General features: G+C 38.8%; 1 long non-coding RNA gene across 1 annotated transcript in view; it reads right to left on the bottom strand.

Annotated features, from left to right (window-relative positions):
- Positions 1–1,000: 1,000 nt before the first annotated feature.
- Positions 1,001–25,258, bottom strand: part of LOC105552203 — a 273,860-nt gene continuing 249,602 nt past the window's right edge. Inside the window, exons 3-5 of the long non-coding RNA XR_001007962.1 lie at positions 7,432–7,513; positions 6,172–6,456; positions 1,001–1,441 (exon numbers count right to left, since the gene is read on the bottom strand). This is a non-coding gene — a long non-coding RNA (uncharacterized LOC105552203). The remainder of the gene's footprint in view (positions 1,442–6,171; positions 6,457–7,431; positions 7,514–25,258) is intronic.

The raw sequence follows: 25,258 nt of genomic DNA on the forward strand, positions 1-25,258 counted from the left end.
TGTACATCTGATGTGACTTTAGGGTTTGATTGCAGAATTCTCTGCAATAGGGTTGTTTGGGATGTAATTAACATGACAAACGAGAGAAAGACACAAGTTTAGCAAAAAGCTCACTTTGAGTGGATAAATTTCTCTTCTTCCTTTTTTTAAATGAGAAAGGCTGGATAAAAGGCACATGAAATAACTGCTGACTGAGTGGAGCTCTTGAGCTAAGGACTTGTGCTGTGAAAATTCTACTTTGTCTAGCAAACACTATCAAACAGAAACCTTGAAAAGGGAACATTTATGTTTCTCATTTTCTTAAAAAAAAAATCAGCTCTAACCTCATGACTTCCCTGACAATGCTAAAAGTCACAGGTGGTAGGAGGAATATAGAAGCTAGAAGCAAGGCTTCTACTCCTTGAACAGTCTCTCATTCCCAGCATCTTAGTTTAGCTATGGATGCTGAGTGAATGCACAGACAACACAAACTGAGGCGTCTTTAGGCAGTCCGTTCAGATGAGTAACTCAAATCCTCTGCACAAGCCCCTCCCAGGGTAAAAGTCAGGAATTTCAGATTGCAATCCCCTAAAACAAAGCCAGACAGAACAAGTGACTACATACAAATACCATGATTTTTCAATCACGGTCGTATCTAAATGAAAAAGTCAAACACAGTGATTAGTATTAATATGATTTGAACAGAATCGTCATTCCAATTGCTCCAAAGATGCCGTGGTTTAGTGGTGGTTTTGCGGTGGGCTTTGGAGTAGAACCGAACATTCTTCAAATGGTAACTCTGCAATCTACTGCCATGTAGATTATTTTACCCCTCAGAGTGACTGCTTTTCTTCTTGTAAAATAAATGTAATTCTTATCTCTTGGGATTTGAGAGGATTTAATGAGACTACACAGTAACACATTACTTGGCATATAGTGGATGATGAAAAAATGTGAATTTTATTATTGTGTTAAAAATGTGAATTTTCGGATCCTCCAATAAGTAGATGCCAAGATGAGATTCAATGTGCAAGAAATTTATTAGAGGATATGCCTGTGAAAGAAAATGAGGAGAAGGGCAGGAGAGGCTGGGGGAGCTTTCAGGCCATGATGCAAGTCTGACCCCAGGTGAAGGAGAGAAAGGTGGAAGGATGGAGGAATCCTAAATTGCCATACATTTCTAAGGAAAGTCTGTCAAGGCCATCAAGCAGTCCTAGAGCCAAATTCGCCCATCAGAGGATCCTGCATCTCCAGAAATAGGCCTGCCTCAACAAAGATGCCAGGCTTATTCACAGACTGGGAGCAGCCCGTGGGAAGCATAGACTCGCACTGTGATGAATTTCCAAGGCAGCAACTGAAACCCTGGGTCACTCATGCTCCTTGCAGTCAGACAGACATGTTCTTGTGGTCACCACCAGTATTATTCAATGCAGATTCTTTGGCAAACCATGTGTTATTGTTTCTGAAAAGGCAAAAGTGGGCAGAGAGAGAGAGTGCGTGCACATACGAGCACAACAGTACACATAGATTAGGAATACAAAGATATGATCTGGGCATCTTTTAGGTTATATATTTGTTTTAAAAATGGAAATGAAGTCCTATGGATGCAAAAGGATTCCATATGAAATTCTAAGATGATTCTCATTCTGATTAAGAGCAAGTTATAAAAACAAACAACTTTTAAAAACTAGTTTTAATAAATCTTTTCCTATTTAGAGCTGACATTCATGAACAATTGATCATAGGTTTCCTTAAAATTTATTATTGTTCTTTTCTTCCTCTTTTTCTTTCAGTATACACAATTAAAAGGTTTTCGGCTTCTTTTTGGTCATGTTAGAGAATCCGAGAAAAACCACTGATTTTCTTCATCTCTAAAATGTATATATATCCATACATATTAAAGGGTACAATTCCAAAGAGTTTATGGGCCCTTTAAGGCCCATCAAAGAAACAGTGCTTACATTTATAAAGCTATTAACCTACATGATTTTAAACTATTTTATAATTTTTGGACTACATACTTCTGTGGATTAAGATAAACAACCAGTTATTGCTATCGAGACCTCTGGCTTTTTAAATTCACAATCTCAGTGCACACTAAGGCCTCATTCATCCAAGCTAACCTGAATGGGGAGAGTCTATGTGGCTGCACGTTTAAATACATAAATAAAATGCGTATTTGTGCGAGAAGTTTCTTCTTATTCCTTCTCTTCTGCATACGATATGCCCAGTTTGGGATAGAGGTTCACATGCTTAAGTCAATTTGATTATGCATTAGGTCTTTACTTTTAATATTTTTAAATTGAATATTATACTACAGTTGTAGGTCTAGCACTGTGAGTTCTGTTATCTCACATTTGGCTTTCTTTTCCTTAGTGAATGTGTGTTTTAGGCTCTCTTCTCCTCTTAGTAGATGGGCATGTTCCCTCTTGCTTTCCATAGCTCATCAATGTATCAACCTTTCCAAGAGAAATGATAAATTAGAGAGACAAACTGTGAAAAAAAAAAGGGACGGCTCTCATAAAAATTTGGTCACACGCTGAATTCACTTGAGCCTGTATTCTCAGGCAGAAGCTATGTGAAATTCAACATTCATCACACAACTGGTGCTGGACCCACACAATACCTGTGCGTGATGGGGTGAATTCATTATGTCTCAGGAAACTGACTCTTTCTCTAGCAATGGATGTCTTCAATTACTCAGTCTCCAAAGTGCCTGCCCAGCCTCACAGTCTCAACTCTCTATTTCCTTTCTTTTGGGGGTTACAGCCAACACTTCAACCTGGCAGATTTTTCTCTAGTTTAAAGAACACGGTAAATGACAGAGGTCTGGAATAATGTATTTCCTCCAAAGCTGGTGACCAATTAGTTGCTTGCCATGGACTGTCATTTCACTGCTCTGAGTGCTGTGTTCTGGTAGCTTGGTGATAGACACACTGTTTATTTTCCACTTAGCAGTCTTTGCCAATACTCCAAGTCCCACACAGCTGCCTTGATGCGCTCTCCTGGATAGCTCATGACAAGGAAAAGATAAAAGGTATGTGTGGCAAAATGGTAACCCTGAGCAAACTTATCTAGGGTGCAAAGCAAAGAGAATAGTGATTTTACTACCTCACCTTTTTATTTTAATGCTTTTCAATGAAATTGTGGGAAATGCCAAGTCCATGAGGTTAATGCTTAGACATAAGTACTGTGGCTAAAGACTTTGTGAGGGTTATTAAGCTGTTGACAATATGAGAATCAGACACATTCACCACTGGTTCAGTAATTGTCTTTCATCTAGGAGCAACTTCCCCTCTCCCCCCCACCCAACTTTTATGATTCATCATATTTATTTTTTGTTTCCTCAAGCAACATCTTTTATTAGTTGCACACTCACTGCAGAAATTTAATTTCTGCAAGAGAACAACAAAGCAGTTGATTATTATTATTGAGAATCTGGTACAACATCGAGTGAAATAAAATCTATAAGGCATTAAAATGACAGATTAGGCGAGAGCTGTATTCATTTACAAGTGTTAGAACATCATGCTAATGCCTCACAAGCACAACATAAAATGAAAATCAACTCTTTCATGCTGCTTTACGAACAAACGCTGCGAAGCTCCCAGGAACACAAGCCAGAGCCTCCGTTAAAGAGGCAATGTCCTTTTGTAGTTTGCTCATAAGTTCATCCTTGACAAACACAAATAAAAACACTCCTCTCTTATGCACAGCCAGAAGCTCTCCCTGCTTATCCCTTGGTCATCCCAAATTAAACACTGCTAATCCCAGTAAGATTTAAAGAATTCATATGTACCTCATTGTTTTTTAATGGACAGTAACATTTCACTTATTAGGCAAACTCTATTCTTTATATCCCACCTGGAAACCGAAGAGAAAGCGGAAAAAAGGGGCCCAAGAATCAGCAATTCAGGGTTATTATTCCACAACATCAAGTCCCCATAATTTATATGTACTCTAATCATTCAGAGCCTATTAACTCTTACTTTACACACAATATTAATGCTTTTATGTCGTGAGCTGCAGCTCAATGCAGATAAGAAGCAAATTACAAGAATGCTAGAGATCATCAGGCTAAAACCTCTAAACACTAGACTGGTTATTCTAGTAAGAAAAGAGCCACAAAAATATAATGGTCAGAATGTCTCAAAGAATCTTCAAGGCCACCATACCTGGGGGTGACATTGCTCAGAGAACAGAGCAAATAAATCCTGTTTATAGTATTAACACAAGCCTTCCAAAAAGGACTAAATGAGTTCCATATTCTCTTTCTTTCTTGAAAGAGAAGTATGTAAAACAGTTCAAAGGAAAGTCCATCAAAATTGTTAAAATAGTTGAAAGGTAAGTTTTTAAGTAAGGAAGCCAAAATTTCACATATGCAGATCAATTGATTTTCCAACAATATTGTATAAAAGTGGATTGCTCATATATGCATATATATATTTGGGAATACATCTAATGTGCTTTACTATATATTATTGATTATATGTGTAATTACTCATAGGCTAGATAAACGATATAATTTATTTGTGAACTTTTAGAGAGTCATCTCAGATTCATTTACTATTTAATTCTCAGAAAGCAATTTCAGATGTCAGAGAATTTTATCCTGGAAAAGAGAACATCAAAAAGTTTCATTTCTGGGGTTCTACCATGGGTGGCAATTAAATAATGAAGATCATCAAAGTGACCCTATTAAATATCTCCTCCTAAGACAGTAGACAGAAGTGGCTAACACAGTACAGGGTATGCAAACTCTCATCAACAATACGTCAAATATCAATTTGCATGCTACACCCATTCCTCAGGTGGTGCCAATGAGATATGCTGACATCTGTATGTCACACATAACTCCTAGAGCAGGGGTCCCCAGTCCCCAGGTTGCAGACTGGTACCTGTCCATTGTCTGTTAGGAACTGGGCCGCACAGCCAAAGGTGAGTGGCAGACGAGCCAGAGTTACTGTGAACTCTGCCACCTGTCAGATCAGCAGTGGCATTAAATTCTCATAGGAGCACGAACCCTATTGTGAACTGCACATGTGAGGAATCTAGGTTGTGTGATCCTTATGAGAATCTAACTAATGCCTGATGATGTGAGGCAGAACAGTTTCATTCCAAAACCATCCCACCATCCCCCATTTCTGGTCCATGAAGAAATTGTCTTCCATGAAACTGGCCCCTGGTGCCAAAACAGTTGGGGACTGCTGTCCTAGAGCATGTATGATATTTCCATCCACTCTCTTTCCCTTCAAGAAAGCATGTAGGAATATTAATAAATGGGAATAAAAATTTGACTTGCTACAATTTATTAAAAACCTAGAAAAATAAGCCATGGGAGGATTCTGCTATTTTTGTTATCAATAACAAATTTCTATCCACAGCTTGGATATTGAGGTGGGGGAGGGCTGATAAGGAGGAAGGAGAATGTGGGTGGAGCAGGAGGCCTTCCACTCCTACCTGTGTTGGCAACGTACTTTCACTTCTAAGAACTATAGGATCAGTAATGAAGGAACTGTGATAGAGTTCCTACCTTAGACGTCTCACAAAGTTTGTGAAAGCTAATTGCAATCATATGATGTAGGAAAGGTACTGTAAAAACGTAAGATAGTATTCATGTCAAATACAGGGCCCTGACTTTCCAGTCTTTGTATCAAAATTTCTTCTCTTACAGGCTTATAATTTCCAGAATTCCAACAAAGCCCCATCACTTTGAAGATAAGTATGAAATCGTGTATGCCTTGTACCATACATAAGTGTCCTTGGAATTAATGATGCAATCTATCCTACATGATGAGGCAAAGAATGAACTGGCAAAGAATCATCGAATCATGGATTTTACAGCCAGAATACAAGTCTGACAGACATGAGCTAAAATGAAATGAGTGAAAATGTGAAGGAACATCAATATGGGTGGTACAAAAGGATCTCAGGCATATGGTTGCACCTAAGTTGTAATAAAGAAGCAACCATCCCCTGAGGTGGGAGGAGAAAAAAAAAAGAAAGAAAGAAAGTGAAAACACATGAATTTGAGCTCTGGCCTTGTCCCCACTGACTGGCTTCTAATTTCTTGAACTTCACCCAGGCTGTGTGTCCAACAGACCACATGGTGATTGCTAAATTGCTCAATGACCACAAGTTACAACCATGGGGAAAATATTCATGAAAATTAACATCCCATTTAATACTCACCATGCTTCCAGCCAACACTTTGTGTACCAGAAAGTCCTCGAACTGGCTCCAAAACTTTTCAATTCCTGACAAATGCACTGGCCCCTCTCCAAGGAGCTGGGCAGCAATCTGTGCTTTATGCTGGTGTGTGGTGGTGGCAGTACCACTGGTGGGAGAGCCCGGAGGTGGAGGCGTTCTTCTCAAGTAAGAAAGATCTGAAGACCAGTGGCCTTGGGGATGCACCCAGGCACCAAGAACTCCAACTCAGCACAGCAGGGGGCAGGTTCTTAACTGCTTTCAATTTTCCTAAAATGAAGGGCATATAATAAAGTCTGGATCTATGAAATAGTAACAAATGTTTGATTAATTTTGTTCATATTAGAAATGAACATTTACATTTACATTGATTTTTAGAGTATTATTTCAGAAGATTATGGCATCTTTGAAAGCAAATCTTCTAAACTATGAATCCTTCAGGACTTTCTTAAAAACAAAAATGACCACACTAATAAAATCAGTCCTGTCTTCTTTGTATGAGCTTGCACACAAACTCTGGACTTTCCTACATCCTTCATATCACATATACTTTAATCATAACTCTATGCCATTAACTTCAAAAAACTGTCCTTATCCTATTAAATATACACTGGGGGGACCATACTTGTTAGTGCAGTCACTGCATGTCTACTCGTCCTCCCACACACACATCCTTTTCTTAACTACACTAAGAAAATATAATTATTTGCATTCTTCAAATATTCTCAAAATTCCTTTACATACACATTCTCAGGAAAAAGTTGGTTTTCAGGGAAGGCTGAACACAGTCAAGATCCATTTGACTCAAGGCCTGATTTTCTTTAGGCTGTGTTATTTTCTCTGAAGTACTAGGTTTGCACAAATGATTGTTACCAATGGCACAACCATCAGGTAAAGTGTGGGGTGGTGTCTTTCAGCTCTTCACATTCTCTTGGGTCTTGTCTGGAGTTTTGCACATACAATGTATTCATCCTACATACTGGACAATCATGATGATGGCCCAACGTGTATTGTAAATCTCACCTATGCAGGCATAATCATGTCTATATTTGGAAACAGAAAAATCTAACTAATGTCAAAGGTGGAATATTCCAGCTGCCACTTTTCTTTCCTCTTACAAAAGAAAATACAGGATGACAACTGTATGAAGATGCAACTGGAAGCAGGAAAACTTTGTTTCACTCCTGCCTCTGGAATTAGCAATGTGACTAATACTGGCCACGTCATATCCTCACTGGCACTCACCTCTAAAGAAGCATTTAGAGTTGATAATTTCCAAGGTCCCTTTCATCACTTAATTCCCAGCTTAAGATAATCTTTTCACCATCTGAAAGACAAAAACATCTCCAGAATATCCAGGTCCTCCACCACATTTGGAACACTGGCCAAGAAAATACTATGGCTTTGTTCCCATGAGACCAATGTTGAAAGTATCTAGATGTTGAAAATCAAAACATTTAGATGACTGATTGACTGAGTTTTCCACTTTAACTTCTTTTTTAATGTTTTGGTATTATTTAGAACAGCTCTGAGAACGCTGCCAAGAGTTTCGTAGTCTCTTTCAGATCCTTGTACCCCCTTCCTTAAAGGTGTTTAGAAAATAAGGGCTCTCTTAGTGGCCTCTGTGAAGTCTCATGGTAACTGCAAGCCTAAGTGTAAGAGGTCCTTCAGGAGCCCACAAACAGCTTGCTTTCCTGAAAGTGTGGTTCTCCAGCACCATGCAGTGATGACTCATCAGGCCTTATACCAGCAGAGCACCATTTTTAAAGGAGGCACATAAAAGAACCATGCTGTCCAAGTAAGCACACCTAAAACATTCTAGGTATGTAAAATAACCAACAAAGAGCGTTCTGAATCATAGTCCAAACATCATCCTTTAAAAGCACCATAAAATCAACCATCCACTCCCACAACTAGTTGTCATAGACATGATCCCAGTGCTTGATGGACTTTAGGAAAATTGACTCATTTGATGATCTCCACGCTAGGATATGTTGTAAGAAATTTTCAGTGAGAAACAAAGGAGGGATAAATAGGCAATAAGTTATGAAAGATGTTCTGATGAAGCTAGCTTATTAAGTGAATATAAGAGGCTGTTCCAGGAATGTAAATAATTAAATCAAAGATAAAATTAGCTATAGTAAAAAAAAAAAAACAAAAGTGCTCTCTTTTGTGGAACCTCTATTTCCCTTTACTTGGCTTTAATGGACTGGTGAATTTGTCCATTATTGACCTATAGCCATGGGGCTCACTTGCTTAGATTACATGTAAAGACAGCCTTTCATCACATGGGAATTGGAGCAGATATCTATATATCACCTGTGGGACAGGTGATAAAAATGGAATGCTTAGAATTTGTACTCCGGAAACAAAAAGGCTCAAATTGCAATCCTTTTTCCTTCTTTTTAACTCTGTAACTTCATACAATCTATGAAACTCTTGGTGCCTCAGTTTCTTCACCTGTAAAATGGGCTAACAATTTCTATGACACATTGCTTGATAAAGCTTAGATGATATATGTTAGACATAGTACTTTGCACTTACAAAATGTTTAATATGTAGTACACATTTAAATTATCACTATTTAGAAGGTTAAATGTATAGTCGCCTTACAGAGTAGTTAAGGTACTGGGGATGGCATATTTGTATGTGAATTACAACCAAATAAAGTCTCGTTCTGGATGGAAAGAAGTGACTTAGGCTCATGTCCATGTGGCATTTGTATCACAGGGTAGCTGAGGACAGAGAAAAACAAACCAGAGGCCCAGAACATTGATTGACAGACTAGCCCTCAGCCCCTAAAGAGTCATGGCTTCAAGGATTTCCAAACATGGTTTCTGGAGTCTGAAAAACATCAACCAAGTATGTGGAAGGAGTAGAGAAAGTAGAGGAGAGAAAGGAGTCAGCTACTAGCTGACTCCTGGAATGCGATCATCCCAAATCAGACTAGTAGTACAAAAAAAGAGTCCGTATGAGGAGCAAGATGTGATGTACAAAATGAGATGACAGGAGCACCCGTGCTTTCCAGGAAAGCTCCTGAAATCATCTTAGTGGTAGATGGTTGATGGTTGAAGATAACCAGTGAGTGAGTCTTTTTAGTTAGACAGCATTAGAGGCCTGTGCAAAGTAGGAAATGAGAAAAAGTGGTCTTAAGTCACTCTGCAGAATAACTTTATAGGAATTTTCAGTTTTCCTCCCGTAGGCTTGGAGGACTGGAGTAAGGCTGGAGACTTGAGGGGAGAACAGATGCTTGTAAAAAGATTACAGCAGGAAGAACAAACCCCAGTTTAATGGTCAGGGACTGAGTCCCAGGGAGGATACACCCTGCAATGAGGATGTTCAAGGAACTGTAAGAGCAGTGATGTCACATGGTCAATTTAAAGATGTTTTCTCTTCTGTGCTGTAATCCCTCTCCACTACTGGGACATCATCAATAAATGCATATTATGTGTAATAACTCAATTTTGTGGTACTTGAGAGAATGATGACAGTACTCATTAGCATAGCCAAGCATTGTGGAGAGAGTTCAGAGAAAGCAAGAATTTAGGGTTTGAGGTGCCTGGGAGAATATAGCATTACCTGTTTCCAAGTCTCTGGAAACCTTGGGGAAATCCATAAATTGGGGGTTGGAGCCACTTTAGTTTTTATCTTAATGAACAGAATGTCATATGACTGCTGAAAGATGTTCGTGGATCTCTAAGAGTTGTCTGTTTGGACAAGGGTAGGAAGTGGTGTTGCAGGAGAGCGGTTCTCATCCATCGTGAAGTTTACTATGAGGGTCTCCTGATGTCAGATGTCAGGGTATGTGGGGCCAAGGATGGAGGTCTCAGGAAGGCTTTTTGGGAAAGGGGTAAAATGAACCTGAACAAGCCTAGAATAGATACACAATGGACCCTGATTTTAATTTGAGTTGAGTAACTCAACCACTTCCTAATGACAAATGCATTCTTTTGCTCAACAGTTTGAATGTACCTACCCTCTCTTGAGAACTCGACCATGTCAGGAGCTTAGTAGTAGAGTGGAGAGAGCATAGACTTTAGAGGTGGATACCTGGGTTTGGATCCTGACTCTGTCACTTGCTAGCTGTGTAATCTTAGACACCTAGTGAACCCTCTGGGCCTCAGTTTGCCTATTTGTAAAATGGAAAGATATTCTCCCAATGTAGGGTCTGGTGAGATGTAGCACATTGGTTGTGCTTAATAAGGGACGGCTGAAATGATTTCTCTATAAATGCCATTCTAGTCTACCCTGTGCACAGAGCCCTGTACCAGCCACTATAGAGACGTTCCAGGTAAGACATATGACCTCTGCCTTCAGTCAGTTCCAGTGAGCTAGAGATGAAAAGCCATCTATCAACCCCAGGATCGTAGAGGGGCAGAAAGTCATCATTTTCCCTTCTGCAGCAGCTTTCCTCTGCTTTGGACTTTGCTTTGGACTTCCTTTAAAAAAATCCTTTATAATTCTAGCAAAAGCTCCCAAACATCACTGTTTGCTATATAATTTTTTAAATATGCAAAAATATTTATCATACATATTTTATAAAAGATCTATGAACTTTAAAGTGGAAAAATAATTCTAAGTGGAAGGGAAAAAGAGCCATTTAAAGGCACAAGATTTAAAATAAAACTTTAGAAATAGCAGTGTAGGAGGGCTTTTTAAAAACATCATTTTAGGCTGGGCGCGGTGGCTCACGCTTGTAGTCCCAGCACTTTGGGAGGGTGAGGTGGGCGAATCATGAGGTCAGGAGATCGAGACCATCCTGGTTAACATGGTGAAACCCTGTCTCTACTAAAAATACAAAAAATTCGCCGGGCGTGGTGGCGGGCACCTGTAGTCCCAGCTACTCGGGAGGCTGAGGCGGGAGAATGGCGTGAACTCAGGAGGTGGAGCTAGCAGTGAGCCGAGATTTCACCACTGTACTCTAGCCTGGGCGACAGAGTGAGTCTCTGTCTCACAAACAAAACAAAACAAAACCAAAAACAAAAACACGTCATTTTATTTAATATTTCTTTGAGAAAATTAATGATCTGAACAAGGAGAATTAGCACTTTTTTGACACCTTCCTTTGCACGCTCAGTGACTGTGCTGTCAAAGCCGAATATTACAAGAACATGCCGTGAGAAATAATGCACCAAATGTGCCTGCAAGAGGGAAGGTTGTCCCCTCAGGGTCCTGGACTTGGAAATCATCTGATGGCCCCTCTGAGGACACACATCAAGGCCCAAGATGGTCTTTGAGCAGGGCAGGGGTCAGCGGGGAGAAGGGTCTCATGTGCCACTTGCCATATAATTGCAGACACTGGCATTCATTTCTCAGCCTGGGCAAGGAGGTGGGGAAACACGTTGTGTGGTCTCATTTCCTTTGGCTTACCAGTCCCCAAATCACTCTCCCCAGAATGTCAGCTTTACTTACCAGAGCCATGGTGAAGGGCCTGAATCCATGAGGGAGAAGAGTCACTGTGGCTCAATGAGAATCCTGTTGACCAGAGACCCAGCCTAGACCACACAGATACTTGGCACAGGCTGGTTCTCTAGGGCTCTGAGGACATGCTGAGATCCCCAAGTACAGAAAAAAGGCCTGGCTCTGCCATGCCAACTCTGTAGAGTAACACACACATAACAGGATGCGACGATTGTTGTTTCAATAGCCATGAGAGCAACTATTATATTCCATCTGACTAATGGTGCTTTATTTTTTTCTGATGCTTTTTGGACAATTTTATTATGTGAAAGTAGACTAAGCTTGAGCTGGAACCTTTCAAATCATAACATGGCTCAGAGAATGTTGTCAAACACCATGACTGCACTGATATGTTCATTATCTCCACATGACATGCTGTGTATTAGGTCAGGCCATATGAAATTGCTATTTTTCTAGATCTCATCTGGTCAAATATTGGTAATTTCATATGGCTCATTTAACATCTGTTTGTATGCCAATATCTATTTCTCACCCTAAAGTGTAAGTGCTGTGAGAGTAGGGACTTTGTTATGTTTACTGTTGTATCCCTGGAGCTTAGAACAGTGCCTGACACAGAGGCAGCATTCAAAAATATTCACTGAATGAATGGATACGTGAATTCATTGATTTCTAGTGAAACCCTATTATGTGCCAGACACTGTGCTAAGAATGAGGAATATATGAAAAAGACAGTCTTAAAGAGCTTTGAGTTCTCTTGGGAAAAATAGATTTAAATCAGTACCTAAAAAACTAATAGGCAAACACTGGGACAAAGGGTAATGCAGAATGCAAGGAGAGGAATGAACGCCAGCGTCTGCAATTATATGGCAAGTGGCACGTGGGGCCCTTGCCCTGCTGACCCTTGCCCTGCTCAAAGATTATCTTGGGCCTTGACCTGTGTCCTCAGAGGGGCCATCAGATGGTTTCCAAGTCCAAGACCCTGAGGGGGCAAGCTTCCCTCTTGCATTAGTGGGTCCTGGCCTGGATTGGGTTGGTAGGGGAGAAGGGAAAGAGGGCTGAGGTCTGGGCTCCCAGTCAATAAAAACATTAGTATTGACATATGAACAGCGAGAATTGGGTAGGTGAAAACAGAAGCAGAAACAGTCATAAAAGCATAGTCAGATTTCTGATGTCAGATATGTTAATGTACAGCTCCACCAACCACAGAAAAACCAGGAGCATTAGCCATCTACCTATGAGGTTGGCTGAATGAATCAAAGTATACCTTTTAGTTAAAAAGTAGAATAAATCAAAGGTATGAAAAACAGGCAAGACTAATCGGTAAATAAATAGGCAAAAGAATCTTTGCCAATAAGGGCTGTAGTATTGTCCTAAGGATGAAGTGTGCTTTTTTTTTTACTTTTGACTTCTTGTTTACCTTACATGTAAATGTAACAGGAACTAGTGTTTGACCAGTTTTGTGTCTATTTACTGTCTTTACATTTAATGTCTGTCTCTGCCTATTTCTCTCATTCCAAACACTTTAGAAATAACAAAGATTTTCTGAGTTCAATGAGAAAATCGTCACTACTGCTAGCATTTGTTCTATCAAATGCATTAAATAGAATGCCACCTCTGGGTAGGGTGGAGTTTATAGTCTGTCGTGGATCACATAGCTGACATTGCCAATAAGTATAAGAAATGATTTCAGGCTCCATCATTGTCACCCTGGGAAGAGAGCACAGTCCTGCAGGTCTTGCAGTTACACAAAGAGGGCCCTCTAGAACGTGGCTGTATTTAAAACAGAAAAAAGAAAGTGTAGAAGAATGAAACACTTTGGCACGTATTCCCCAAATGCAGATTATTTCTCTCTAGACTTCAGTGTTTGCTCTTCTTCTTCCCATCCTTCCTCTATTCCAGGTGATCAGGGGAAAGATCACATCGTCTCTGAGTTCAAATCCCAAAACTATTTCCTAGTCATGGCTATCCCAGGCTGGCAAAGAAAAGAGATACTGTCCTCACAACCTTGCATTGCTTCCAGGCCGGCCCTTTCCTGGAAAGGCATCCAACAGTATAAAAAGCAGCTTCTTCACAGAGCAGCTTCAGCCCCGACTGAGCCTTTGGGAATGGAATGCTACAAATTGTGGTGCTTCTATTGTATGAGCAATTCAATGGGCATTTCATTTCCAGTCAAAATCCAAACTAGTTAAAGTCAGCCCGTACCAGCTGCCTTGCTGAGAAACAGCAGCTTGCATTAAAATTACAATTATATTGTTTTGCCATGTCAGAAGCAAAGGTTAAAATCATATCTTGGCCGGACATTGTTTCTGTAATATTGGCCCTCTGCAAAGCTGCCGTGTGGATGAGCCCAGAAATGATGTGAAATATTTCTAATACAAATTTTATTTTTATGTGAAACTATTCAAATGCTGCTGTACAACATGAACTACCTGAACCAAATCAAATCCTCAGGTCAATTCCTTCTTCCGAGTGCTCCTTAGATAACAAAGTCTTGTTCTGCGAATCTGTTCAATATATTAAAGTTGATTCACTCGGACAGTGTGTAAGATATAATACATTAATCTGGGCCATTTCAATTTCTGAGGCTGGGACTATAAAACTGGTGTGCTGCATATCTAATTTTTTTTGAATACCTGATTTATGCATTCCTCTGATGCCGAGTGTCGATGGTATGGTGGATGCGGCTGCTACATTAACAACGGGCTGCATCAGCACTCAAATCTTATCTTGTTAAATCAGACAAATGTAGCTCAATGAAAAGGAAGGAATAAATGCCTGGGATAGTTGAAAGGAGTGAATTTTAATCCTGTTTGTTAGGGGACTTTCATGGTTTGCACTGGATGACTAAGGGGTGGGGGGGTCCCCTGGAGACTTTGGGTACCATGATTTATATTTATATGTAATACATATAATGTACCTAGAGCACACATATGAAAATATACACCTTATACAAATCAGCACACACCCTAACAGCAGAAACAGTGCTGCAAGATGCAGTGTCTATATTTTACAGATGCTGTAAAATCTCTATTAGATAGACAATTTATAAAAATGGGTCTCTTTTTAATATTTCCATTACAAGTATAAAAACTGCTCCTTTGTGCATAATTCTCTATATTTTTTCATCAAAAAGAAGTTACCATGAAGGCTAAATACCAGGAGGATGGAATAGCTTATCACAATCATTATAAATACGATGTTTTCAGGAACTTTTGTGGCACGCTGAATACTGCTGCCATTCTATAGACAGACAGTATTAATTCTCATTGAAGGGAAACGTCCCTGTGTTTGCACAATCAACAAGACCTTTAGAAATTATCTTTGTGCTATAGGAGAAGAAAAGTTTTATCCCTGCATACAGCACAAATGACTAAGGCATTTATAATAGATGAACTAAACTTTAAAAATAAATTATTAGGGAGGACCCTATACTGCTAAACTCTAATTTAAATCTCCTTCTCTTAAAATATCCATAGAGTTCAGCTTCAGAAAATAGAAGTCAATCAAAATCTTTCACTGGCTCAAGGAAATATGTTTGGAAGCATGGGAACACCACAACACAGCTGTAAACATGCATTGCCTATTAACATGTAAGTGTCACAAAACACAACAATTACAGAAGAGGCCAAAGTGGAGCTAGAATTATTTAATTGGCTCAAAGATAAACTTGCCTGGTCAGTGACACTTTGGAAACATATTATTTAAATGTAAGTTCAGTTGTGCTTTCATTGGCTTCTCCCTTTCCTTAGTGTTTAATTACACAAGGTATATGTGTCAAGGGTGAGAGAAGATGAAATCTTATAAACAAGAGATACACTCACACCCCTCTCTTCCTTGTGGTGTTAGATTTCTGAGATCTGCATCCACTATCTGCAACATTGCTATTAGTTACAATGGTCAGAGCTGTGACATGCGAACATTGAAAGACGGCAACTGATTCGTACATATGACCAGATGAACTGGTCAAAGCTTTCACACATGTTTTAGAAATACAGAATGTTATTTCTGGGAGAGACCAGAGAGAGCCTCTTGCCAAATCTAGTCATTTTGCAGATGAAGACATCCAGGCCAAGAATTTAAAAAAGCCTTGGCCAAGTTCAAAGGCAGGGCTAGACCCAAGTCATCTGATATTCAATTCAGTCCATTGCTTCTTGATTGCACCACAAATCCAAAACTTCCCCCACCTCAGGCAGCCCCCACTCCCTGAACAATAGCCTCAAGCCAGAGCCCCTCCCTTTTATACAAATCAATATTCCCTAGACTTCTCATTAGCACTAAAATTTGGACTACATGTTTCTGAAAATGTCATGAAATCTCAGCTCATGTAAGCCTTATCTTAACAGTAGTAAATTGTGAGTCATGTTTGGGCAAGATTCGAAGAATGAAAACTTGAAATTATTTAGCTCTTAAGAGAACAAAATATCTTCATTATCCTCTTTAGAGGACTCAAAACTTGGCTTTAATTTGATAGCATGTAAACATGTCTTTAAAGGAATCAATAGAAAGTATGGAGGCAGGTAATGCCAGCAGAATGGAATCCAGGAGCGTGGGCCATGATAATACCTGGTTCAGGGAGAGCACAGTGGAATGATGGAAATGGCAGGGCGAGGGTAACATATGCTTCTGCTCAGTGCAGAGTGCCAGCCAACCTCTCCTGTGCAGTGAACACGTGATGAAGTGTGTAGAACAAATGAAAAAGTGACTTTCAAACTGGAAAACAAAACAGGCTCCTTGCTAGTCAGTCAAGTCGTTTCACTGAAGAGCTCTTCCAGGATTCCCCACATTGCTGAAAATGAAAAGAAGATGCCCACTTTTCAGACCACAGACCAACAAGTCACCCAGCAGGGGAAGCCTCTGACCCTATGACAGCTATACTCAGTGGGCCATCGGTGGCACAGTAGGGGGTACCCTGGCTACAAGAATGGTCTGGAGCTATGAGGGACCTCAGCCATTTTCCACATTTTGCCCTTTCTGAGAGAAGTTTAGGGTCACAGAAATGCATAGCGCTTGAGGAAAATGTAGATGGGATGGAGGCAAAGTGAACAAATCAGCCAGGTCATTTTGACTGCCAAAAGGAAGGCGAAGACTTCATTAGTACACATGGGATGCTGCAGACGTATTAAGAGCAAATAATGTGAGATCGGAGCCTCACTAGATGCTTGAATTTATGTCAAAGTAGCTCCATTACATATGTGTTCCCCAGGGTCAGACTACATTAGCTAGTTTCCTCATTCCACATATGATGAACTAAAGAGTCAATGGAGTGTACTTCAAAAATGCCTCTATAAAACATGTGTGGAGTGTCCATGGAACTTAGGTTCAGTTTAAGTGTGTATGCATGTATGCATATTGCACGTGTGTATGTGAGAGACAAGAAGGGGGAATAAGACATAAAATGTCTCTAAGGTCACAGAACACTGACCTCATTGGCGGGGCTAATTTGATTGTGCGGGAACAATAGCACTGTACTCCTTTGCCAGCGAAGTGCATGCTAATTATGCGATTTGCCCTTGATAAGACCTTGGTGGGTCATTCAGCAGTTGTGATCTGTCACTGACTTCTAATCATGTATTATCGTCTGGGTGAGTCAGAATGGGACCCTAAGCTTTCTGTCTTTACAGCAATGTGGCACTCTAATTACCTTATGCCAAGAGGATATGCAGCTACTGAATTAAGTGATCAGTGCGATTGCCTTCAAAATCTTCTCTTTCTCCTTTGTGTTGCTTCACGGCAATTTACATTTTAAGATGCCATGAAGCTTTCGGTGTGACTGAAAATGCCACTCTAAAAAATAATTATTTTATTTTAAATTTAAGCAGGATAATATTAAATTCATGCCATACTAGTATCTTACCTTATTTCTGTGGCATAAAAGCAGAAGCTACAATAAGAATCCTGTGAGTAAACTTGTTGAAAAGCACCATGTTGGGAGCCTGGCTTTTGCTTTCAAAAAATAAAAATTGAAAAGGATTGGGAGTGGTTTGGGGGGTGGAGATACTCTTGAGATTGAGAGGACTTTCTAAGGCCCTTAAGTTTTTACTGTACTAATAATTTGCACTTAATAAGCAGACTTTAACATTAAGCATTATTTTTTAACTTTTAAATAGCATTCGAGATCCACCCAAGGGCTACATGTGCAATAGAAATAAATTAAAACTCAAGGAATTAAATCTCACCACAAAATATTCATTAACTAGGGTAATGATAAATTGACCTTATAAGTATTTTAAGTTCAGTAACAATTCCTGACATATTGGTTAACTTGTTCCACGACAGTTTGAGGGATCAGTGTGGTCCTAATTATGCTAATGTGGGTTGCATTATTTTTCCGATACTTTAAAATTTTGTTAGAGCTATGATATAATTCTCTATTGTTGCATAGCAACTTTCAAATACTACAAGCAATCTGTTATGCTAAACCAGTTGTATCAACATCTGTATTTGCCTAGAGAATGATCTAACGCCTTTTGCAAAGAAAATGCACTACGGCATTTATAAAATTTGATAAGATACACTGATGTGGATGATCCTTGAAAACACGAACTCTGAAGTGCTCCTTGAAAGTTTTCAAAAAACAGACAAAAAAAAAAAAAAAAAACAAAAAAAAAAAAAAACAACCATCACAACATCGTAGAGCAAAAGTTACTGTGCTACTAACAGGAAATATAAAAGGATTTTCAAAGAATTTCTGCCTTGTGTGTCAACATTGCTGCAGAATTCTTTTATAGTAACTGAAAACTCAAAACCAAAGAGGACAATTGAGAGAAAAATTGCAGCCTTATTTTCCTGGAATCACATGATGTGGAAAGAACATTATTTGTTGAATCCTTGGTTTGTTTGGGTGGGAGCGGGGAGAGAAAGAGGGGGTGAGATAGTGAAAGAAATGGGGTGGAGGGAGAAGGAGGGGGATTAAGAGAGCCCAGAGAGAGAGGGAGGGAAGAAAGAGAAGAAGAGGCGAGAAAGAGAGAAGCCTAGACTCGGAATATTCTGCATTCCCTGGGTGGCAAAACAAAAGAGCCCAAGGAGGGGAGGGGAAGAAAAAACTGTGGAAAGTTGACACAGTCAAGAATAATGGCTAAATCTATCAAGTTTGATCAGGTCTACTATAATGAAGTGAGGCTTCATATTCCAAGCAGGGACAATGAAGACAGGAGTCAGGCTCTAGAAATGCGCTGCTCACTTTGTGCTTGGAATATGCAGCAGCCAGCAGGGAGCCACCAGATAATTACACAGTATTTGTGCGGTTCCAGGAAGCTTCCCGCGCAGGTTGAATGCCCGTGCTATATTAAAAGGCAGCACAGTGAAATGTTTTTAATGAATATTTTTGTCAGAGAAAGAAAAGGCATTTGAATGATTGTGTGTGTGAGAGAGAGAGGGAGAGAGAGAGTGTGTGTGTTTACGCTTGCGCATGGGGAAACCAGAGGTGGAATATCACTGTCAAAATACAGGTACCTTTATTTATTTTTATTCCATTATTTACCATTTCAAGAGTCTGACGTCCTTTCAATAATACGAATCACAACATTCAGTTAATGTTATTTTGGGCTAATTGTACATATAATCCTTTAACTAATATTTGCTAATAATATCTTTCAATGAATTAGTACATCAAACAGAGGCTTAAAACTACTTTTAAAAATTCCAGTAGTAAATGAAATGTTTAGACACATCGAATCAGGAAATCTAAAGGAGAAGTAACACAGATGTTGATACTTACTAGTCAGTAGCCTTTGGCAGTGATAGCTCTAAAACATAAGAATACATTATTTCAGCACTCTTTAATTCTCACCTAACAGATGTGAATAATCCACTGAATTTTAAACCCACATATTCTATTCACAATGCCCCTTTAAGTTCATTTTGCGGGGCAAGGCAAGCCACATACACTCAGATAATTCACTGGAGAAGGCTGTGATTTTTTAAAGTCCAATTCCATGAATATAATGCCAGATATATTTCAAATGTTTTTTGTTTACTTGATGAAAAAATATATAACTTCCTAAAATACATTTTCCGGTGCTGGTGCTACATATGTAAAGGCAGCTTTTTAAAGGCTAAATGACTCCCAGCAATCACACAATAACATAGACATCACACAATAACTTCCCTTTCCCAAATTAAATAAATTCAGCAATTCAAACCCTTTGGATAACAAAAGCATCTCACAGATATTTCTCTTTCATATCAAATGATTTTCAGATAATGTAATGACTTACATACCAAGGTATTAATTTAGGCCTGAAACCTCCACATTTTAAAAGGGGATATTGTATTTCACATGGCTAAGTACCGATTGTGAACCATTATCACTTTTAACAAGTACATTCTGATGAGGTAGCATGGATCTTTATTTGAAGGGAGAGTTCCTACCACATTGCATGACACAGATGGTAGAGGTCAACAATTAAGAACAGTGAGAGTCACAGGATTTGTTGGTTGAAAGATGGGTCTGATGAGGCAATTTTCTATCTTTTTTTTTTCCTCCCAAAGAGTAATTTCAAGTAGATTTCTCAGTCAAGAGGCCTGCCACTCCCTCTAGCAACTGACTAAAATTTAATAGCTTTGACCCTCAAACACACACACACACACACACACACACACACACACGAAACCACACACTGAATTCAACAAAAGTGGTGACTGGCCCCAGATTATTATAAGAGAAAGCAATAGCCATTCCAAATTCTCAAGGATTTGTTTCAAGGTTCCTGTCATTGAAATGTTTCCTTTTGTAAGCTGTATTATTAATAATTGCAAATACCTAAATGGGAACTTTTAAATGAAAACTGGTTTCTTTTATCACATGGGAAAATAAATCCTAACCCTTTGAGAAAATAGATTCAAAATGAGTACACATAAAATACTGAAAAGGAAATTTCAGTAGGTATATATGGTTAAGTATATCTAACAAGAAAGACAGGCAATTACCTTGGCATGTTTAAATCTGATTATCAATCTGTCCTCGAAGACTTTCAATATTAAAATATAAACAATGGTCAATATGTTTTATTTCATTTGAATTACAGCTGCTTACAAATAACACTCTATTATGCTATGGGTTAAAACATAAATAACACAAAATGCTTTTTAGTCATCTCTTCTACTTTTCCATTTTTACTAAAGATACTCCACTACTAATTAAGGAGCAATTTGTATTCATCATAAAATACATAAACCATACAGGCCAAAATGGTCCGGTCATCGTTCTAGAAGTTTTAAAACAAAAGACTTCATTTTAATATCATTTGACCAGAAAGATGGAAAGCTTGGAAGAGTGGGGAATGGGCTTTTCTACTTTTGTAAGAATTGCTGGAAATACATACATACAAGAACAGTCCTCAATCACAGGCAGACACAAAGGGCTCAAGAGAAGTCACCTTCTGTTTTGGCCCAATCATAATTAGTAAACATTTTCAAATCGTGGGCCAATATAGAGATGAAATCATGTTGAAGTTTTGTTCTACACCTTTCTTTCTTCCTCTAAGAAGCTATAATGAAAATGTACATTTACATGTAACAGAATGTCTAAAGACTATTTCTTCTATAGACCTTACAATTTGAGTTTCCACCTTTTTTGTCAGTTGTCCATACAAATCTCTCTGAAGGAGGCCTTGGGGATGAGACTCAGAGTGAAAGGGGCAATGCCAAACTCTTCTGGCTTGGGGAAAGATATAGTGAGGGCTTGAAGGGAGGCCAGTCTTTGCTTAAGATCACTGCAGTTATGCTTCTACAATTCATGGTGTCATTTTCATTTGTCCTGCTCTGTGCTGGCAGCTACCTAGAACTAAATTAGAAGATTTGCTTGGTTTTACATCATTTGCATTGGACCTCCTCATTCTGAAGTCTCAGATTTCACAGGGTCTTTTTGTGAAATGAAGAGTAAGGTTTTCATTAATTCCCTTAGCCTGGGTACCCTTGTAAAACATTAATCTGTTTTAAAAAAGATGAAAAGCCAGTAATCTTTCCCATATAAAAAATAAAACTACGATTCCTCTGTCCTGGAAGCCTACATGTTGTTGTACACAAATGCTGGCGTATTCATAAGCAGCATCCTCATATTTAAAGGAATGTTACCCCCAAGATTAAGTGGTCCTTGGAAATGCCAACGACTGCGTTCCAGCCCCTTTGCCTGCAAAGAGCTTTGTGGCATAGAAAAAGGTTCCTCTTCACCTTCTAAGCTTCATTTTATTCAATTGGCTCTTTTTCACATTGTTATAGCTGGTGAATATAGCAAAGTTGGATTCAGAAGAGAACCTTAAGCGTTATCATAATGCTTAGAAGAAATGGCTTCACACTGTATAATCTATCAAAGGTGTCAGATTTACAAAATGCAGATTTTCTGTCACATTTGGGCACTCTAAGCACTGTATCTTTTCACTAAGGTGCTGACTGCTGTTTTAATGAGGCCCTTTGGTGGCTGTAAAAAACTGAAAGATGAGGATTAGAGGGGTTACCCTAGATATTGTCTATTTGTCTTACAAATTTCACACTAACTACCAATTACATCGCCATAAACCTTTTGGCTACTTCAAGCTGTATGCCATATAATACATAAAAAATATGCTATGTTAACCTCTCCTATATTATACACGTAACTACAGCCACTGATGCAAGTAACATATCTAATGAAGCCAATAATGAGACTCTTTAAAAGTAGTCTTGTTATAGGAATAATATTAGAGCAGTTCAGTTAGAGGCTAAGGTCCATTATGGAATACTTCCTGGATACTCTGGTCCTAGGTCTGGAAAGATGCTGACACACTAATTCAAGCTCAAGAAGGGCATTAATCTTGCAACCTTCTACTTGTCATGCTTAATGGGACATCCTGCCTAGGTGAAATGAACCTGATGTATTCAGGTAAACATAATTTAATAAGGAAAGATAAAAAGAAATAGACATCTGGCATGACCCTAGGGAGATGAAAATACCTGTCTTTTTATTTAAGAAGCTAATTCCCCAGAAGAATCTACATTGTGCCGGGACACGGCTGTACATAGGAGGCACTCACAAATACGTATTGCATTAAAAATATGAATTGCATTAAGGAATACATGGAAAAATCATGGTTAAAATTTCGAGACATCTCTGTTGTTTTTTCTCCCTCTAAACTTCCTGCAATCCATTTTGTTGGCGGGGAATGATAATACCAGGCAAGGAAGGCAACTGTGTTCATCTTGAGGAAGAAGACACATATTAATGTGGGGTTAAGCATCTGAGTGTGAAATCAAGATCCGCAACAATACAGCATGAGATTTAAAAAGCAGGCATGAATGTCAGTGAGTAACCGTGCATCCTCTTTCATCTGCAATCACTCTTAAGTCTAATGAGCTTCCAAAAATTGTGTCAGTGTTTCAGATAAGCTTATAAAAGGCAGCTGTTGGAGGTGGAAGTCCATCCTGCCAAACCATCATCACACACATCACACACACATACACACACATGCCACACACACCCACAGACACACATACACACAGACACACACACACACACACACACACACACGATGCATAACGGGGCACTGCTTCCCTCAGTCCATGCTGAGACACTAATCTCCTACAGCTTTGAGAGACACAAATCTAAAATAGCCCTAGAGAACATTGATTGGCCTTACCATTTAAAACAGCTAAGTAGTATCAAGAATCAAGCTAGTTAATATTCTGGGTGATAAATCTATGCTCGAAGTCAGTGAATAGTTTGTCATTTGGAATTTTTCCAAGTTCTCTTTGATTCAAAGATAAAATGAACATGGCATTATTCAGTCAAGGTTTAAAAATTAGACAAGTGGTAAATATGATTCAAAAGTGGTATCTGAAAACACTTGAAAACTCAGCTTTCTCCAGTCCTTCTTCCAGCTATTTTCAGATAAGTTAATACATGGTTAAATAAATTATTTTGACAATAATGTGGTTAAATCCATTGTTGTGAATTTGAATTTATCACACTTCTATATTTAGCTGGCCAGGCACTTGTAAATCTCCAAAGCTCATTTTTATAGAAAAATCAATGCATTTTCCCCCCAAACCCCCAGAAAATATATGTTACTTGTAAAAATGAGTCTTTTACTTACAATTTATTTCGCATGGGGACAGAGAGAAATGTATATGGGCACTCAACAAATGAATTAAAATAAAAGACTGAAGAGAACCCTCACCAATAAAAACTCTAATTGGATAGTTCTGCGATGACAGGTCTTCCTCAGCTTTCTCCCTCACTTTCTGGAGCATCTGCAGAATGTTCACCTGGATAAGCAACTTTGCATATTGCTAGGGTTCATTTTCTAGGCAGTCTGAGTGTTACCAATTCCACTAGGCATGATTATCCAAGATGATAAGAAGTTGTCTATGCTAGAGGAACAAATTTGGCCTGTACTTATTATTAGAAAGGATATGAAAGAGTACTCTTAATAGAAGACAGCCATCTTCCTGGTGCAGCTGAGTAGACAGGGGTATATGCAGATAACTAGGCATTTGGACCACCACATATAACTTTTTATTCATATTGTTATTTTTGTCCAAATCTCTTAAGTGTTTCATCCACAGAGTGTTAAGAGGAGTTACTTATTCATTAAACACTTTGCATAATCTTTATAAGTAGCACCATGGAAACCAAAACTACTGTACTACTTTGGTCTTTCCCTGGTTGAACTCAAAGAAAGAATTTCCATCCATAGTGCATAAAGAAGAAACATGCCTTCCTTATGTTCATCCCTTTTTTCTTATAAATGTTTTCTTAGCGATTACAATCTTGGATTAGTATCTATCAATTACTGACCCTTAAATCAGAATTGGAGATTCATAAGCTGCCAGTCTTAGAGGTAACCACGAAGCTCTTCCCAAATCACTAATAACTCTCATTGTTTGGAGACTGCCTCTAGATATCATTCTAGAGACAGAATTTGTTCCTGGGGATTTTGCTCTGCTTGTCCATGATCTTGAACTCCAGGACCTTATTCTTGCCCTTAGATGACACATGATTCCATCTAAATAGGTAAAATGAGGTGCAGAGGGAAGAAAATCTACCAGTAGAACATACTTGCGACATTTGGAATCTATGGGCCTGATTCCCAGAAATCTGAATTAAAATGAGATTTGAAATGAGAAAAAAAAATGTTGATGTTTCTAATCATTCTAATAAAGTTATCTAGCTTCTGTTGGATCATTTTTTATACCAAGAGCTGTGCTCTATTCTATATGGAATAGACTACGCTAAGCTGGATAAAAAATGTCACCTTAGGCACCTGAATTAATAGTTTGGTTATGTACTCGGTTAAGTCTTTACTATAGATCAGAATAAGTATGCTAGGCAGACAATTCTTTAGAGCTAACATTTTAAAAAGGTGCCAAAGCCCCTTTGAGATCTGTGTGAATTATCCAGATTCAGGGAAAAAATGTTAAATATACTGCGCTTTTCTACCCCCCTCATTTCTTAGTTGCATTGAATAAGTAAAATTGCAGCAAAGTTGGCAAGAATAAATACTTCCTCGGTTTTTCTAAAGCTGCAATTAATGATAATGAAGCTATACCTTATATGGCAAGAAATACAGTACAAATTGGATAAGTAAGAAAAATGATCAGCCATTGTGTGCCTCCGATATAGTACATCAAGGTATCGCCACTGTGAGGCTATCTTTATTTTAAACCATTAAACAAA

The sequence above is a fragment of the Mandrillus leucophaeus genome, unplaced genomic scaffold, assembly GCF_000951045.1.
Source record: "Mandrillus leucophaeus isolate KB7577 unplaced genomic scaffold, Mleu.le_1.0 Scaffold547, whole genome shotgun sequence".
Lineage (NCBI taxonomy): Eukaryota > Metazoa > Chordata > Mammalia > Primates > Cercopithecidae > Mandrillus > Mandrillus leucophaeus.